A 19,151-nucleotide genomic window follows, 5' to 3' on the forward strand; every position below is an offset into this window, starting at 1 on the left:
GCGAGGTTTATAACATTATGCATGGTATGGGGGGAAACTGTATAGAGCAGATTTTCACCTCTCTTGTAAAATCTGGTTCCCACAAGTTGTGGTATGGACTGCCAGCTAGGATATTGAGGGCTCCTAGCAATGCCAGATTTATGTATAAGCTAAACAAGCTATAGTTTAGGGCCCCACTCCCTTGGGGGTGCCCAAAAAATTTAAAAGGGGAAAAAACTGGATGTATATTTCCAAAATATAAGATAAAAAACAAATAAAATCTACATACAGCAACAGTGTTTTGTGTTGTGTAGGCTCCTCTGATGTAAGTCATGGGTCTCACCTGCTAGCTTGCTCCCTAAAATATCACTGGTTTGCTCATTTCTATATATAGGGTGCCTATATTCTGCATGGGCTGGTTATTTTGTTATGTGCAAATGGCTTTAGATACCTATTAGGTCTGTCAATTACCATATAGCATATATTCAACACAAAAAACAGCGGCAATTTGTTGTTGACAAAGGACAGCTGGACATATAAAGGGTGCTATTACCTTCAGTAGCTTAGGGCCACATCAAACCTAAATCCAGCCCTGACTGCTAGTCAAGGTATATGCAAGGTATATTCTATATGCAGAGGGGGAAGCTTATGGGGAAACAGCAGCAGAGGGGATTATTGCACTCACGTTTTTCTCATGGCTTTTCAAAAGGCATCTGGTTGTCCGCTGTAGGAAAAAGGAAGCAGAAGTCTATAGGCCTTTAGGCTCTTCTTATCTGATGCATTGGGACGCAGGTGGTGCTGTGGGTTAAACCACAGAGCCTAGGACTTGCTGATCAGAAGGTCAGCGGTTCGAATCCCTGCAATGGGGTGAGCTCCCGTTGCTCGGTCCCTGCTCCTGCCAACCTAGCAATTCAAAAGCACATCAAAGTGCAAGTAGATAAATAGGTACCACTCCGGTGGGAAGGGAAACAGCGTTTCCATGCGCTGCTCTGGTTTGCCAGAAGCCGCTCAATCATGCTAGCCACATGACCCGGAAGCTGTACGCTGGCTCCCTCGGCCAATAAAATGAGATGAGCGCCGCAACCCCAGAGTCGTCCGCAACTGGACCTAATGGTCAGGGGTCCCTTTACCTTTATCTGATGCATGGCTCAGTAATGCAGAGCGGCTGTGTGAATGTGATCTGCAGGAGGACTGGAGAAAGGTGGGGGGTTTCCCCCTGGCAATCCTTTTCCTCTTCAAACTTTTCCCTCCAACTGCAGCCACCCCTTTGTGCCCTCCTCATATTTGAAAGGGAATGATTGTTCACGGGAGGAGTTCAGAGTAGCACCGAGGAGATTGTGCCATTCAGCAAGTGGAAATGCTTTTGTTGGAGGAGCAATCTCTCTTTTCTTCACTCCATGTGTTGTTCTGGGGGGGGGGTTCCCCTGAGTGCTTTGAGTCACTTGGGGGGGGCTATGGGGGGAGGACGGGGAAATCCCCATTGCACTATTCCTTGCACAGGTTTCTGCTTGCAGAACCGCTTTGTTGAATTCGACCCCAGGTGCCCCAACTCCTAAGACCCACTCATTCTGAATTTTGCAAACAAACAAGCGCTACGTGACATAATTCAGCAAACTTGTGTGTGTTCTATAAAGTTTTTTGTTTTTAAAAAATGCATATTTATTTGAAGCTGCTTTCGGTAACTTTGGTTTCTGACTTGCTAAAGCTGTGCACCACGAGGCATGTCCAGACCTAAATTGTATTGGTGTCTTCATTTGGATGATAGCAAAAGCAAAGCAATTTAATTCGTTTGTTCAAAGGCCTGCTCTCCAGCTATTGATAACAGGCATTACGTATTGCACAAATTTGCGAAGGCTTTGTGCAGAGTCAGTTTCCAGATTTATTTTTCCAAGTAGCAGGCATCCTTCGTCTCTTTGAGCATAGATTTCCAGATCCTGGACATTAACAGTTCTTACAGATGCAAACCTCCGAACGGAACTGCTCCGGTGTGACTTTTGTTCTGCTTTCCTCAATAGTAAAAGATGACGGATCCTATACAGTTAATGAAAGAGTCACGTTCTGAAATGGAGGCAGTATTAGCAGTACGGATTGCCTGGGAGGAAGTGAAAGGGGAGCTATTGGGAAGCTGTCACTGAGGCTCCCTGACCCTCAAATGCCAAAACTGGGTTTAGGAGCCCCCCCAGACTATGCATGTCCTTTTTTTTGGGGGGGGGGTAGGGAGAATCTGGCCCTGTTTGGCCCAATCCCTCAAATAGTGTGTTTTTTATATATTGCAAAAATCCAATACATATTCTGTTTGGGATGGCAGGTGTGCAAATACTGGAAGACGTGATTTTCTCCCTCTCTTTTCCCATCAGATAAAAGTCTTTTCGAAGGGGGGTGGGGGTGGCAGGCAAGGTCAGATAACGCTGCCAAGGAAGAAAATGGGTTTCCCATTCTGCTTGTGGAAATGAAATTGAACTGAATCCGTACAGGGCATATATAAGGGTGTTTGTGTGTATTTTTGTTGCTGTGTGCTTCTAATTAGAACATTTTAAAAGGGAAAAAAACTTGGGAGTTTGCTGTAAAATTAAACCCAATGCAAGAAATTGGCTGGGTTTTTTTTTTACTGCCTATACACTTTGGATCTCCCTGCCTCTTGATATTGCTTAGGTATCTTCCACTGCACTCTTTTTGGCATCTGCTTGAAACTGTTCTTGTGTGGATAAGCCCGTCCAGATATTTAGAAAGCTGAGGTGATTTTAATTTTTTTAGCGTTTTAATCTGTTCATGTTTTCAATGTACAGCTGTGGTTTTATTTTATTTTTTTGTAAATTGTGTTGAGGTGCTTTTTTGTTTTTGTTTTACAGTCCAAAATGTGTATTCGTTTCAATGAAACAATAAATAAAAATAAGCGACAGGATTTGCTCCTGTGACTTGACCCGTTTTTGGGCGGGAAAGGCCGCCTTGCCGACTGCGCATGCGTCACACTTGGGTTGTGTAGCGGGGGGGGGAGAGTTGACGGAGAGGAGGGAGGTTCGGCAGTTTCCGTCGCCTTCCGAATCTCCTCCCTGCTGCCCCGCCCCCCCGCTCTCTCGGCAATCTCCGCCCGCCTCCGCCCCTCCCAGCCCCGCCCCTCGTCCCTTTCCGCCCGCCCTTCGGCCGTTTCCGCCCGCCCCCTTTCGGAAACGGCCGAAGACGCGCTGAAGGAACCGGCGTCGGGCGAGGTGATGCGGGAGGCGAGGAGGGCTGTCGCGCGCGGATTGGGTGGCTGGCTCCGTGGGACGAACCATCTGCGGCTGGCTCGGAGGTAGGCGAGACGGGGGAAGGACGGAGACAACGCGGGATTCCGCGGGGGGTGCGGGGAGGCGAAAACAGCAGCGCGTCTCTCCACCCGCATCGCGCGCCCCCCCGCTCCTTGTCCTAATGGTCGCTGCCTACGGATCCCGGGAGCGGCCGGCTTAGCACTGCGGGAGGGTTAAACTAAGAAGGTGAAAGCGGAGGGGGGCGCGAGACAGAGATGGAACGTACCACGAGTGATGAAGGAGAGGGGTGTGTGCGCACAAGGCAAGTATGCGATTTTTTTTGGGGGGTGCCTTGAGTCTCTGCAGGGGGAATAACCCCCTTTTTTGGATAATGGTACTGCCTAAAGAAGGAGACCCCCCATCCCCCTTTAAGGTAGCTTTGGAGGTGGGGGGTCTCTCCATCTGGGGGGCTGTTTGGGGGTAATTCTGGGGACACCCTCCAAAAATAATCATGGGGGGTCTAGGGACTCCCAACTTTGGAGGGCAAAGAAGTATCCCCCTAATCCTGGGGTCTGGGGTCTTTCACCTGTGTATGCATGTGTGGTTTTTGAAAGCGCAGGCTCTTTATTATTAACATTGCCATTAATAATAATGTATTATTGCCATTAATAATAACGTATTATTGCCATTAATAATAATGTATTATTACATGTCGGAGGCTTGGTGTGTGTTTGATCTGGTGTGTTTGGTTTTGTGGAAGAGCTAGCTCTCTGAAATCCTGTGCCGTTAGCACATGAGTGCTCCTGGCTGTGGCTTGCAGATCTGAATAATAAGAATAGAAATAAATAATGCCATTAGGTAGGGGGAAAGAAGAAGCTAACATAATGCAAAACCAGATCAAACCATCTCATTGTGGTGGTTGTTGTTTTAAATGCCAAATCCTGTCTTCTTTTCCCCTGGCTGGCATTTCACCTAATCTCATATAGAACATTATTAATATTATTATTAAATGCCAAACAGCAGATTGGGAGAACACCTCCACTGTATGTCAGCAACAGCAATAAAAGCAGTGGTTACATTTGTTTGTTTCAGGATTTCCTTCCTGCAATTCCACCCACCCACCCACTCTCCAAATGGATTGTTTGAAACAGTGTATATCCCTGCATATACACTGTTTCAGTAACAGTATCAGTATCTGTTTAAAAAACTGAATGATAGAAAAACAGTGGATTTTTTTTAAAAGGCAACAGGGATAAAAGCCTCCAGATGGCAGGGAGAAAACTGTCAAAAGGCAGGTGTTTTAGTTACCACTATATTATTATTATTGTCATCATTATCATTTTTTATTACGTTTCATTATTATTAATTAGTTGGTTGTTATCAAGATCTCCAGGAGACTTTCAGGAGGCTCTGTCTCTTATTCTCACCAGGTGAACTTCTGATAATGGTGGGACATGAAGTTATAATGAGCAGTAGATCAGCCTAAGATAAATTAAAAACAACAGCAGCACATATGAACTTCTTCGCCCACATTCATTTATTTTGTTTGGCTGCTTACGGTGCTTTATGCGTGAATTGTCTTTATTTTTATTTTGTATTTTGTTCTTGATTGGCATCTGTTTCATTTCGATATTTTGCAGTGCGGTGTTTTAAAGAGAGGCTGGAAATTGCTTAGGGTTTTCTTCTTCGGAAATGCAAAGTAGTATAGAAATGATTAAAACGAAAGAATGGGTCAGACTTAGCGTCTTGCCTAAAGTAGGAGTGGTTAGACCATGTCTTTCCAGATGTTGCTGGACTACAACTCCCATCAGGCTCAGTTTACGAACCTATTGTTGTTGGCATCTATCTATCTGTCTCAAGGGTGAAGTTAAACCTCTGCTTTAGCAGCTCTGAAGTGACTTTATTGGGGCACAAGCCTGGGTTGCCCAGACAAGACCCCAACCCCCTTGACCTTGCTGTTGTGGTCCAGAGGAAAGCAGAGCAACTTGGCTGCAGGAGTTGCTGGAGGCATACAAGACGCCATCCAACCCTTTTAGGGACTCCATTCTGGATTTGTGTAGGGCCTACTCCTTAGCCTTTTCTTCTCCTTACCTCTCTCGCCCTGACCTAACCACTGTGATCCACACGACGGTCACCTCCAGACTGGATTATTGTAACTCGCTCTATGTGGGGCTGCCCTTGAGACTGACCCAGAAACTCCAGCGGGTGCAGAATGCCGCCGCGAGACTCCTTGCAGGGTCCTCACTGCGGGGTCCCATTCACCCGGTGCTGTACCAGCTGCACTGGATCCTAGTGGAGTACAGGATCAGGTTCAAGGTGCTGGGTTTAACCTTTAAAGCCCTATATGGCCTAGGACCCTCGTACCTACGGGACAGCCTCTCCTGGTATGTCCCACGGAGGACCTTACGGTCTTCAAATAAAAACATATTGGAGATCCTGGGCCACAGGGAGGTTAGGCTGGCCTCAACCAGAGCCAGGGCTTTTTCGGCCGTGGCCCCGATCTGCTGGAACGCTCTGTCCCAAGAGACTAGGGCCCTGCAGGACCTGACATCTTTCCGCAGGACCTGCAAGACAGAGCTGTTCCACCAGGACTTTGGCCAAGGCACAGTCTTATCCTTTGGTAATCCTCACAGAACTCTAACCCAATGGTTGCCATTAATTTAATTTTGAACTGATTTTAGAATGCTGTGTTACTTTTATTGTTGTTAGCCGCTCTGAGCCCGGCTTCGGCTGGGGAGTGCGGGATATAAATAAAATATTATTATTATTATTATTATTATTAATATGTCCCGCAAGGCGGCAGAGGTTTATGATCACAGTTGTCTTTTTCCTAGATGGGCTCCCTTCCCAGGTGGATGAGGCCCATCTGCCCCTTTCTTCTAGCATGTACAGAATCCACCTTCTTGACTGTTGGATTCCCTCTTGGTCCTGTCCGCTCAGTCTGCCAGATTCTGCTGGATCAAGACAGTGATCCATCTGGTACGCCATCCTCCTATGAGCTCAGGATAGATTGCTCTCCATCTCTCAACCCCTGCTTGTTGTCATGGTCCGGTTCACGGGCGATCAAAGTCCTGGCTAGGAACGTTGGGACCGGGGGCAATATGGCGGGATGGGAGCAGGAACGGGAGTCCAGAAGCCAGGAGTCGGGAAGCCAAGAGTCCGAGGGTCAAAGAGCTGGGAGTCAAGAAGCCAAGGGTTAGGAAGCAAGGAGTCACGCAGACAGGGATCCGGGGATCCAGAAGCAAGGCAGGGAACATGTTGCTATGGCAAAGAGCTGAAGGGAAATGCTGACCTAATGTCCCTTCCCAGCTCTTGCCACCAGGTACCGTAAGTTACAAAGCGGCCTCACCTGTGCGGCCGTACCTTGCCTCTTCAGAACAAACTTAGGAAGGGGCCAGTCCTGGTCACAGGGTCTGACTAAGGCACGCACACCTGACACTTGTTTCCAAATATGAAACACTACTGCCACTCTGATTTCCTGCATTTTTACCTTGCGTTTCTTCCGGTGTGGCATACCTGTTTCTCCCCCTCTCCATTTCATCCTCACAAAACCCCTGTGAGGTGGGTTAGGGCTGAGAGATGGTGACTGGCCCAAGGTCACCCGAATGAGATTCATGGTGGAGTGAGGATTTGAACCCCTGGACTCCCAACACGCCGACCACTTTGCCACACTGTGATCTTGCCTGGCAAAAGTTTTGGGGCAAGTGCAATGAAGATTAGCTGCCTTGTTGTTGGAAAGGTATATATATATATATATATATATATATATGCAGGTTTTGGTGTCTTCGGGTGTCTTCCCGTGTAAGAGTCGGGGTGTCTGTGCGACGTTTCGACGAGGTCTCACTCGTCATCTTCAGGCTGGTGCTTTCGGCTTCTTGTTACTGGAACAGAGCAGAATCTGGTGTTTGAGTTCCTATAAATACTGTTGAGGGGTGTGGTGTATAGCCTCCAACGTTCTGGGCAGAGAGGAAGTTCCTAGATTAGTGTGCCTCTTCTTCTTTTGTTCCTTAATTACTTGAGGGATATCTTGAGTGATTTCATGAGTGATATTCTGAATACCACTGGGTGGGTCATTAAGTGTAGATTAGTTGCTAAAGCTTTTGTGTCTTGACCTCTTGAGCTTGTGAAGAGTTTTTCTGAGAAGATGGCTGTGCTGCATTTAGTTGTGCTCTGGCTTGGCTTCGTGTATAGGGGCGAGCTGTGGTTTTGTGCCTTGTGCCAGCCAGATCTGTGTAGGGATTGCAGGGGGGTGCAGCATCCGGAGGTGCCACTATAGTTTGGCTACTGGATGGAGTCTGTAATATGTCTGTGGAGAGGGTCTGGGTTTGGGTCTGGTGTGGTTGATTGGTGACGGCGTTCTGTGTGCCTCTGGTTCTGGTGTCGGTTTTTGTGGGGAGGGCTAATTTCCAGATGTCTGGCAGGCGGGACGTGTCGTCACGCTTGTTCATGTTGTGAGGGTGTTTCTCTATCTCGATGGCTTCCATGATTATTCTCTTGTGGTGATGTTCCATGTTAAAGAGCAATTTGGAATCTGCAAAATTAATTTCGTGTCCTGTTTCTTTCATGTGTTGGAAAAGAGAGGAAGTTTTTTCTTCTTTTTTGACGGCATTCTTGTGTTCTGCGATACGTGCATTTATTCGTCTGTTTGTTTGTCCAATGTACGTGGCTGGGCAGACTTTGCAGGGTATTTCATAGACCCCTTGGTTTTCCAGCTGGATTTTGTCTTTTGGGTTTCTGAGGATATTGGCTATTTTTTGGTTGGTGCAGAAGGCTGTTTTGATATTGTGTTTATGGAGGATTTTGCTGATTTTGTCTGTAGTGCCCTTGATATAAGGAAGGAGGGCCACCCCCCAAAAACCAAGACACAGAAGAAAACAATGGCATGGCCCAGATCTGGCTGGCACAAGGCACAAAACCACAGCTCGCCCCTATACACGAAGCCAAGCCAGAGCACAACTAAATGCAGCACAGCCATCTTCTCAGAAAAACTCTTCACAAGAGTTTTGTGTCTTGACTCAAGAGGTCAAGACACAAAAGCTTTAGCAACTAATCTACACTTAATGACCCACCCAGTGGTATTCAGAATATCACTCATGAAATCACTCAAGATATCCCTCAAGTAATTAAGGAACAAAAGAAGAAGAGGCACACTAATCTAGGAACTTCCTCTCTGCCCAGAGCGTTGGAGGCTATACACCACACCCCTCAACAGTATTTATAGGAACTCAAACACCAGATTCTGCTCTGTTCCAGTAACAAGAAGCCGAAAGCACCAGCCTGAAGATGACGAGTGAGACCTCGTCGAAACGTCGCCCAGACACCCCGACTCTTACACGGGAAGACACCCGAAGACACCAAAACCTGCATATATATATATATATATATATACATATATATATACTCACGTAATCTGGTTTTGACTTGTCAGCCAGTTAAATAAATATTAGAGGCTGCAATCCCAGTCATGTCTCCTTGGAAGTAAATCCCATTGAATTAAAAGGGTAAAGGTGTTTAGGATTGCAGCATTTAATCATTTACGTTACAGCTGATTAGACCAAATTGCCAAACTTTGAAGAGCAATTTTAGTCAACGAATCACTTCAGCTATAGCGGATTGGATTTAAATCGTCAAACTTCCGTGTGAATCAAAGCAAATCCTTTCTGAAGGGAAAAAAATACTTTGTTTTCTAGATGATGTGAGTGCATGTCTCAGGAGATGCCATTTTTAAAGAGGCCTTCTGTCAACGGAGAGAGAGAAGGAAATGCTGCCCTGTGAATTCTTGCATTAATCAGAATCTTTTTTTCTTTTATTGCCTGATCTTTATCTGGAGCGCTTTGGTCCAAAGGAACTGCAAGATGCAATCCTAGCACACTTAGGGAGGAGTAAAGCCTTTTTATCTTGGAACTGGGCAGAAGTGTTTCACCTTGTACGCAAGCTAGGTGGCTAACTTGGCTCCTGATCAGACGAATGTATCTTGCCCTGTGCGTTGTGCCATTAAGCTCCTTGGGGGCTGGAGGCTTCTCTTGTACTCTTGCCAGGACGTATCAAATAATTTATTATCGTCATCTGTCTTCGCTGCTGGATGAAATCAATATTAAATGGATGGATTCAACAGCTCCGATGGAAGGCGAATGCTGCGTTCAGTAGGGAGTCCTGTGTGGCAGTAATGACTAACTTCTCTTGGTATTTACCGAAATGCTAAGGGGAGTTTGTAGGGGGAGGGGATTCTTGAGTTGCTTTCCTCCAGCCGTCCCCTCTGTCCTCAACTGAATGGTGACGAAAATCCCCTCCAGTCCCTTCGTTCGTGCAGAGTTCTGCTATTGTCTGCGCCACTTCTCCTCTCCCTTCCAGCAATGACAGTTTTATCTTCGTTTAGAGCTCGGCTTCGTGCGCGGCCAAAGGGTCTTGGCAGCAAAACAGTGGTACAAACAGCCTGTGAACTGACTGACATTTCGTTGCAAAAGGGATGTCAAAACAACCTTTTTCTTTTTTAAAAAATATGCCGCCTCGTTGTTGTTGTTTGGAGTGGGGTGGTGGCGGGAAGAGATATTGGAGGCTTGTGACATTCTGATGTGGGCAGCTGTTATAGCTGGAAAGGCCAGATGATCAAAGGTGCATTTTTCACTGATGGCTCTGTGTTTGTGTATGTGTTTAACTACCTTAAAGTCTTTAGAGCAGGGGTCAGCAAACATACTGCGCCTTGGGCCGGTGTCTCCAGCACCGATTGCGTGGCGGGCCGGAGGGTGGGGGGAGCGTGTGCCCATACGCGTGCGCACACACTATTTCCTGCGCACTTCTGGGTCGGAGGAGCACCAAAAATAGCTTGTGTGCACGGGCCTCCTCTGACCTGGATGTGCACCAGAATAACGCTCGCACATGCGCACAGCACTTGCGCATGCGCACAACACATGGGCAGCCACGCAGCACCAGTAAGAGTGGGCAGCGGGGTTGCCGCGGGCTGGATAAACAAGTCCCTTGGGCCTTATCCAGCCCGCCGGCCTTAGTTTGGGGACCCCTGCTTTAGAGTAACAACAGTTAATGTCATTCCAGGCTCAGGTGCACTTAGAATTTGAGATTTCTGGATTTTCATTCTGGAAAGCATTTATGGAGGTTTGCTCTTTGCAGATTCTGGAGAAGCTCCTTTTGGTATTTTTGTGTGTGTGGTCAGGCTCTTATTTACACAACTTGAGTACGACTTTACAGCTCATAATGGTTCTTTGTTGTTTGCCCTTCTGTGCTGCTTTAAATCTGAAGTTGTAGCCCTTCTAGCTTCTAACCTGGGAGCGTGAGGCAAATTGTTGTTGTTAGCTGTAAAAAAGGGTACGTCAGTGTGTATGTGGGACTTTGTGGGAGTAACGTAAGTGATAAAGGCAGCCTTCCCTCACCCAGGAACATAAAATAAAAATTTCAGCAAGGGGTGAATGAAATGAAATGAAAGGGAGAGGTTAGCAGCAGTCTGGAGCAAAATGCCTTTCTAACCTCAATTATGGGTTCTGGCCGGATCCTGAAGGTTGACTTGCACATGGCAGCCCCCACATGATGCTGCTATCTAGCTCACAGTTAGGCTGTGGCCACATGGAGATGACATAAGAACCTCAGGAGCAGCTGGTGGGCATATGAGGGGCAAGGCCTTTTTGGTGGTAGCACCTCAGTTGTGGCTCTCGGCTTCTCATTCACGGATAAGATATTCATTTTGTTGTATTGTCCAGTAGCACCTTAGAGACCAACTACGTTTGTTCTGGGCATAAGCTTTTGTGTTCATGCACACTTCTTCAGATGCTTTTTTTTAAAAAAAAAAATTATGTATTTCAACTGCATCAGACCAACATGGCTACCTACCTGAATCATTTTGTTGTATGTCATTTACAAACACGTTAGGATATGCAGAGGACAACTGTAGACTTTAAATTTGACTTTGGGGTTGCGGCACTCATCTCACTTTACTGGCCGAGGGAGCCGGTGTACAGCTTCCGGGTCATGTGGCCAGCAGGACTAAGCTGCTTCTGGCGAACCAGAGCAGCGCATGGAAACACCATTTACCTTCCTGCCGGAGTGGTACCTATTTATCTACTTGCACTGGTGTGCTTTTGAACTGCTAGGTTGGCAGGAGCAGGGACCGAGCAACGGGAGATCACCCCGTCATTGCGGGGATTCGAACCGTCGACCTTCCGATCGGCAAGCCCAAAAGCCTCAGTGGTTTATACCACAACACCACCCGCGTCCTAGATGACTTTAAAAGGATTAGGCAAATTCATGGAGGAAAAAGGCTATGGAGGGCTGCTCAGATCCTGCTTTCGAGTTTCCCACAAACATCTGGTCGGCCACCATAAGAGGAGGCTGCTTGGCTAAATGCGCCGTTGGCTTGAACCAACAGGTTCTTAGGAAATGGCCCTCATCATTGTCCCAAGAGAAACTTAAATGTGAAGATGCTGCCAGACACTTGATCTCTGTGGCGGTACCTGATGTGCCAGAGGAAGTGGAAGGTTGGGTTGGGGAGATCACCCGGTACAGAGTAATTACGGCTTCAGACTGCTTTTATCTAATGACTGCAGCCAAATTTCGGTGCTTCAGCACTGCTTTGTGGTGACGTTTGCCTTTGGGCCTGTTCTCCAGACAACCTGAGTCATTTACCTGACAGTCTGGCTGCTAGAGGCTTTGTTAGGGCTGGTACAGGCCATGGAGCCAAGGTGGGGTGTTTGCCAGGATGTGAGGGCTCCGTCTCTTCTGCAGGTAATGTGGGAATTGGAAGCCTTGACTGCTGTCCAGCGAGGAAAACTGATGCCATCGTAAAGCGGAGGAGGGTTTTATTTTTTTGAACTGCAAAGCGATACCCTATCTTTGAAATATAACTGCTAATTGAAGTCTCCTTCTGTTGAGAGTGGTTTGGCTAATCCGCTGCAAATGGATTAAGTTCTGGGGGGGAACCCAAGTCCTTCAAGGCCAATATTTGAAATGACTCCAAAGTGCTATAATTCTGTATAGATTGGAACAGGCTTTTCTCCCTCAACTACTTTTAGTAGCTTTCACTTTTACATCCTTTTGGGGCATGAGGTTTGTGTGTGTGCGCGCGTGCTAATCTGATACCCATCGAAGATACAACCCTCATTTTTTTTGTTCTTCCCTTGCTGGCTCCTGATAAACCAGCCGACCAATTTCCGTAGGTGTATTGATGCAATCAGTTTGTGGAAAGCATGAGTGTGGGAAGGGAAGATTGCCTCGAGTCTTTAAAGCAGCCTTCGCCAACTTGGGGCCTCCCAAATAGTTTGGACTACAACTTCCATCAGCACCAAGTTTAAAGGCAACAGTTGTCTCTTAAAGGTGCCTGGCCTGGGAAATGATAGGCAGAACATTTCTTTTTTGAAATAATTTGGGAGCATATTCACCCAGTGCTTTTCCAGCTGCACTGGCTCCCGGTGGAGTACAGGGTCAGATTTAAGGTGCTGGTTTTGACCTTTAAAGCCCTTCACGACCTAGCATTCTGGGAAATGATCTATAGTGAGCTAAAAAAGGTGTTTAAATACACCTTCCCTAAGAAACCAGAGGCCTTCCTCCTGGGCATTGTCGGCCAGAAAGTGTTAAAGAAGGACAGAACGTTTTTTATGTATGCAACTACAGCAGCAAGAATTCTTATTGCAAAGTATTGGAAGACGCAAGATTTGTCCACACTGGAAGAGTGGCAGACGCAATTGATGGACTACATGGAATTGGCCGAGATGACTGCCAGGATCCGAGATTTGGGAGAAGAAGCAATGGAGGAGGACTGGAAAAAATTTAAGGACTATTTGCAAAAGCTTTATAAATTATATGAATTATAAGAATTCGCATGACTTGGAAAGATTAGCTCCAGCAATGAGAGTGGATGATATATGAAACTAAATAATAATTAATGAAAGGACCAATGTTTAAATGTTTAAAATGATACCATATTTGTTTTTTAGAGTAAATTGACAATAAGTAATTTAAACTAAAACGTAAGTTTTTGAAAGTATAAAAGAAACACATGAAACAAGGTTATAATTTGCTGATATTTTTATTGTTAAGAATGCATTGTGAGGGAGATGTGGGGAAGTCCGATAGAAGACTGAAATAAGCTTTGAAATGATCCATTTTTTCTTCTTTCTTTTCTTTGTTGTTGATGTTTCTTTGTATAAATTGACTGCATATCTTTATCTGGAAAAAAAAATAAAGCCCTTCACGGCCTAGGACCCTCGTACCTGCGGGACCGCCTCTCCTGGTATGCCCCACGGAGGACCTTAAGGTCCATAAAGAGCAACACCCTAGAGGTCCCGGGCCCTAGGGAAGTCAGATTAGCCTCAACCAGGGCCAGGGCCTTTTCAACACTGGCCCCGGTCTGGTGGAACGCTCTGTCTCATGAGCCCAGGGCCCTGCAGGATCTGATTTCTTTCCGCAGGGCCTGTAAGACAGAGTTGTTCCACCTGGCCTCTGGCTTGGAGTCAATCTGATTCCCTCTCCCCCTCCCCCCCTTTCTTCTCCTGTGATGAGGCTGCATTTTAATTTTAATATTTTAATGTTGTATTTTAATCTGGTTTTTAAGTTGTATTCATTCAACTTGTTTTTATTATTGGTTGTTAGCCGCCCTGAGCCCAGCCTTAGCTGGGGAGGGTGGGGTATAAATAAAATGTACTATTATTATTGATTTTGCAAGTGTAGACTTATAACAATGCAAAATACATATCCATATTTAGAGGTTTCTCCAAATCTCTATATTTTGCACCTTCCCCTCCATGGGTCCTATTATAAACCTTTTCAACTTCATATTATCTTATCATCCAAATTTTATCTCTCTCCATTTTGTCCATAATGTCTTCTATATTACAAGTGTTATTGCAATCCTGTTAATGCTTACAGTGGTCTCTCAAGTAAATTATAATTTTTTCCTATTCTTTATTGAAGTTTTGGTCTTCTTGGTTCCTGAGCCTTTCCGGTTGGATTTGCCATTTAGGCATAATCCAACAGCTTAATTTGCCATTCTTCTCTATTAGGGACTTTGTCCTCTTTCCATCTCTGAGCTAGTAGCATCCGTGTGGCTGTCGTTGCATACATAAAAAAACTTTCCTGCTCCTTTGGGATCTTGGTACCTACAATTCCTAATAAAAAAGCTTTGGGGTTGTTTTTTTTTAAAATAAAAGTCATTTTAAACATTTTTTTCAATTCATTATATATCATTTCCCAGAATGCTTTTATTACCTTGCATATCCACCACATATGGTAAAAGGTGATAGGCAGAACATTTCTAACCATTGTTTTCAGTCTGTTTCTGGCCTTGATTGGAAGATGCTGACCAGTTGTGAAGTGAGATTCTTGCCATGTGTTCAGTATTAATTTGCCAAATTAGTTGGTGGCCATCTAAGGAGGAGGTCAGTGAATGAAATCGAACCTTTAGCCTTCAGTGCTGCAGGCACTTCGCTAGTGGGACTGAGTTTGGATGGACTTTCGCATAGGATTGTGCTGTTCATGGGGTTTCTGTTTTAGACAGACTCTTGTTTATCTTTCTAATATGACGAAAGCAAAACCGTAAGAGGAACGATCTGCTCCTACTTCCCTCTGCATGCTAGACCCACAAGGAATACTCATTGCTTGCCAGTGGGCCTTTCTGCGAATAGCAGAACTTCATGGAGAGCAGCTGCTTTTTGTTAAGAAATTTACATTTCACTGGAGACGTTCTATTGTTGGAATGTTTTGCAGTGCCCCATTTTTATAAAAAACAAATAAACAAACCCAGTAGCTTGGCATTTGTTTACCAATAGCATCGTAAATTCTTCTTTTTTAATTTTTAATTTTTTAAATTGAGACCGCAGATCAGTGGTTCCCATACTTTTTCTAGCCACTGCCCCCTTGGCTCCATAAATTCACCCCAGTGCCCCCTACCTGACCAAAAGCATTGTTCAGAATAGCGGTTTGCATGACCCGCTAAGGAAGGGGATAACACAATAAAATTCGAAACAGTAACAATCAGTTCACATTTAGTCAGAACCCAATTAAAAGTATTTGTTTTAATTAATTCAACACAACTGATGAACCTGATCCAGTGATAGCAGTTTTTCGAGGCCTGATAGACGTTATCCCTTCCAGTGCCCCGCTGCTCCCCTCTTGCCTCCTATGTTGTAAATAAAAATATGCCCTTTTCCCCTTATGGGGTATCAAAGAGCCCATATAGAGTCCTTACATAGGTTCCCTATTGGTAGGAGAAAATAACAGAGGCCAACCAGAGAATATTGAGATGCAAAGCAGCTAGTAAGCCTGATCTTTATTGATCTGTTGCAACAGGGTGCTCCCCTCACACGCAGGAGAGGAAGAAGACCCCCAAAATTGCTGTGCAAGGGCTTATAAAGACTTTTGAAATTCCCATCCTCTAGATCAAGACCACCCCTAGAAACATTATGCATACATCACAGAAGGGGTGTAACCTAAGACCACCCCCCAGATACATCACACCTGCATCACAACATCCTGTTGTTGTTTATCTCCTGTCTAGCAGGTTACTTGATTGGATTTCCTGGGGAGCCTGGCCATTCTTTTGTAGTGGTAAAATACTTATTTCCTGGGCCAGGTCACAGGCTCACACCTTATTCAAACAGACATATCCTTGAGACAGGATTTGTGAGGAAAGAGACAATGGGGAGGCTTTTCCAGTTTAACCTTGCAGGTCAGTTTAGGAATCAAAATGGTTCCAGGTTGGTCTTCCTGTGTTGATCTATGTATGTGCAGTTATGAACATTACCATATATCTAAGACCATAAAATTCCTATCACACCTAACACCCCCCTAGTTCTTCTTCCCCTCTTGGGAGTGGTACCACCCACATTTGGAATTGTTGCCATAGGTGGACGTGGGGTTTAGCTGCAGTGCAGGATAAACCAAGTTAACAAGAATAGGAGAGTATAGAACAACACCCTGGCAGCTGTGGTTTTTAAGCACAGAGTATGAAAAGGCTCCTGCCTTGTTAACCTGCAGGTACATTTCCTCTCTTGAGTGGCGCTGGGGGAACCATGCAGTCTGCCTGGCAAGTGTGCGATGTTCTTTTTAGACAGCTGGGGAAATTCTTACACGAAGATAAATTTTAGTGCAGTACTGAGTGCAGAAGTAAGGGACTGAGTGCAGTAAGGGGCATGGGTGGCGCTGTGGTCTAAACCACTGAGACTTGGGCATGGGGATCAAAAGGTCAGCAGTTCGAATCCCCGCGACGGGGTGAGCTCCCGTTGCTCGGTCCCTGCTCCTGCCAACCTAGCAGTTCGAAAGCACGCCAAAAGTGCAAGTAGATTAATAGGTACCACTCCGGCGGGAAGGTAAACGGCGTTTCCGTGTGCTGCTCTGGTTTCAGTGTTCTGTTGCGCCAGAGGCGGCTTAGTCATGCTGGCCACATGACCTGGAAAAACTGTCTGCAGAGCAGACAAACGCCGGCTCCCTTGGCCTGTAAAGCGAGATGAGCACCGCAACCCCAGAGTCATTCACGACTGGACTTAAATGTCAGCGGTCCCTTTACCTTTACTGAGTGCAGAAGTTCAGCCAGGATGGCTCTCCATTTCCATCTCCATCCATGCTCTTTGACTCTGCTGTGTGATAGGAATGTTATGGTTTTAAATATATGGTAATGTTCATAATTATACCAACCAGGCACGTACATAGATCAGCACAGGAAGACCGACCTGAAACCATTTTGATTCATAAACTGACCAAATGTTTTCTCTGCAAGGTCAAAGTGTGAAACCTCCCCATTGTCTCTTTCCTCACAAATCCTGTCTTAAGGGCACATTTAAGATATGAATAGGGTGTGAGCCTGTGACCTGGCCCAGGAACTAAGTATTTATCACTACAAAAGAATGGCGGGCTCCCCAGGCAATCCAATCAAGTAACCTGCCAGACAGGAGATAAACAACGACAGGAGAAAAATTTCTGTTTTAGACCGCCTTTTCTGTGATGTAGGTGTGATGTATCTGAGGGGTGGTCTTAGGTTACACCCCTTCTGTGATGTATGTATGATGTTTCTGGGGGTGGTCTTGATCTACAGGGTGGCTATTTCAAAAGTCTTTATAAGACCTTCCACGCCATTTTTCTGGGTCCCTGCTCTCTCCTGCCGGCGAGGGGAGCACTCTGTTGCAACAGATCAATAAAGATCAAGCTTCCTAGCTGCTTTGCTTCTCAATATTCTCTGGTTGGCCTCTGTTATTCTCTCCTACCAATAGGGAACCTATGTAAGGACTCTATATGGGCTCTTGGATACCCCATAAGGGAAAGGGGCAATTTTTGTTTACGACAGCTGCCTGTGCTGGTCTTATCATCGGAGCCTTCCCAGTTGTTATTGCAGGGAACCAGTATGGGTGTGTGCCTCTGGTTTATGAAGCTTCAAGCAGCGCCTACATTTTGAGCCACCCAGGAGGACATTGGAAGAGCTTGGTTTCTGCAGCAGGCCAATGACCCATTTCGTCCAGTATCCTCTTCTCACAGCAGCCAACCAGATGCATGTGGGAAGATGCCTGTTTGCTCAGAGACGGTTTAACAAGCCCTGTGCTGCAAATGTTTTCAGCCGGTTTTCCTGGCACGAGGATTTTTCTAAAGTGCATGGGCCAACTGGCTCACAGAGACTTGCTAAAGCCCTCCTCTCCCAGTTGGAAAACGCCCCAGGAAAAAAAAAGTGCATCCCAGAGGGGTCGAGGGTGGATCTGGAGAGGGAACGATGTGCCAGGAACAAAAAAAAGAGGCCAAAAGCAAAAGAGCAAAGTTGGAAGATGGGAGTAATTCCAGTTTTGGGAGTCATTGCTCGCAAAAAAGCTGCACCCCCATAAACAGTGAGAATTTGGAGAAAGAGAGACTCCGGCAAGAGTTGGTTTTCTAAGTCTGGGCAGCGGTCTGTCACTAGCAGACCCCGCGCTGAATTCCCAGCAACGGCATTGGATTAGCAGCAGGAACAAGAGAAACACAAATGCAGTTTTCATTATCCTAACACTTCATGCTGTGAAACTTACAATGAGGCCTTTTTAATCTGCCTCCAGCAAGACTCTCCCCCACCTCCTTCAACATACCCAGTTGGATGCCCACAAGTTTTTTCGGAGGAGAGAGAGAGAGCACTGGTTTTAAAAGTGTTGAGCTTTTGGTCGAGGCTTTTGGGGTTCCTATAATCCTGAGGAATAATGGTCGTTCCTCACGTGTTTTCTCTCTTACTATTGTGTGTGTCTGTGTAGAGTTGAGAGTACATCTTTTGCCATGTCTGGAAGCTGTGCAGCTCCTGCCCGTTCTCCAACAAGGCATAAATGTGGCAAAATAAATGCTTTTTAGAGGGAAGAACCACGGGGAGGAGGACTTTGGCAGGGAGGGGCGGCAGGACCTGACAGTAAGAGCTGTTTGACAGTGGAATTTGCTGCCAAGGAGTGTGGTGGAGTCTCCTACTTTGGAGGTCTTTAAGCAGAGGCTTGACAACCATATGTCAGGAGTGCTCTGATGGTGTTTCCTGCTTGGCAGGGGGTTGGACTCGATGGCCCTTGTGGTCTCTTCCAACTCTATGATTCTATGATTCTAGGACCTCACGGCTCCTCATGCCACTCTCTTTTTCAAAACCCCAGAAGGGGAGGGGATATTTGGGCCAGCTATTGCTAATGAGGGACGCGGGTGGCGCTGTGGGTTAAACCACAGAGCCTAGGACTTGCCGATCAGAAGGTGGGTGGTTCGAATCCTCACGACGGGGTGAGCTCCCGTTGCTCGGTCCCTGCTCCTGCCCACCTAGCAGTTCGAAAGCACGTCAAAGTGCAAGTAGATAAAGAATTCTGCTCCCTGTACTGGGTTTGGTGCAATGGTTCCCAAAGTGGATGGTACTGCCCATTGGTGGTGGGGGCAGAGGGATTTACTTGGGGTGGGGAAGAAGGAGGCAGCAGGGGGCTGCTGGAGATATAAAATTCTACCGGACTTCAAGAAGCTGGTATGTCTCCATGAAGC

General features: G+C 46.1%; 1 protein-coding gene across 4 annotated transcripts in view; it reads left to right on the plus strand.

The window, feature by feature from the left end:
• EXTL3 (exostosin like glycosyltransferase 3) overlaps positions 1–19,151 on the plus strand; it is a 169,482-nt gene that overhangs the window by 20,044 nt on the left and 130,287 nt on the right. For 2 of the 4 annotated variants that reach the window (XM_082217446.1, XM_082217449.1), the window contains exon 1: positions 3,138–3,268. The exons of 1 other annotated variant lie outside the window; for it this stretch is intronic. The gene's annotated coding sequence lies outside the window, so the exon portion shown is untranslated. One more of the 4 variants, XM_082217447.1, reaches the window with a different exon arrangement.

This window comes from Podarcis vaucheri (assembly GCF_965113315.1).
Source record: "Podarcis vaucheri genome assembly, chromosome: 3".
NCBI classification, from domain to species: domain Eukaryota; kingdom Metazoa; phylum Chordata; class Lepidosauria; order Squamata; family Lacertidae; genus Podarcis; species Podarcis vaucheri.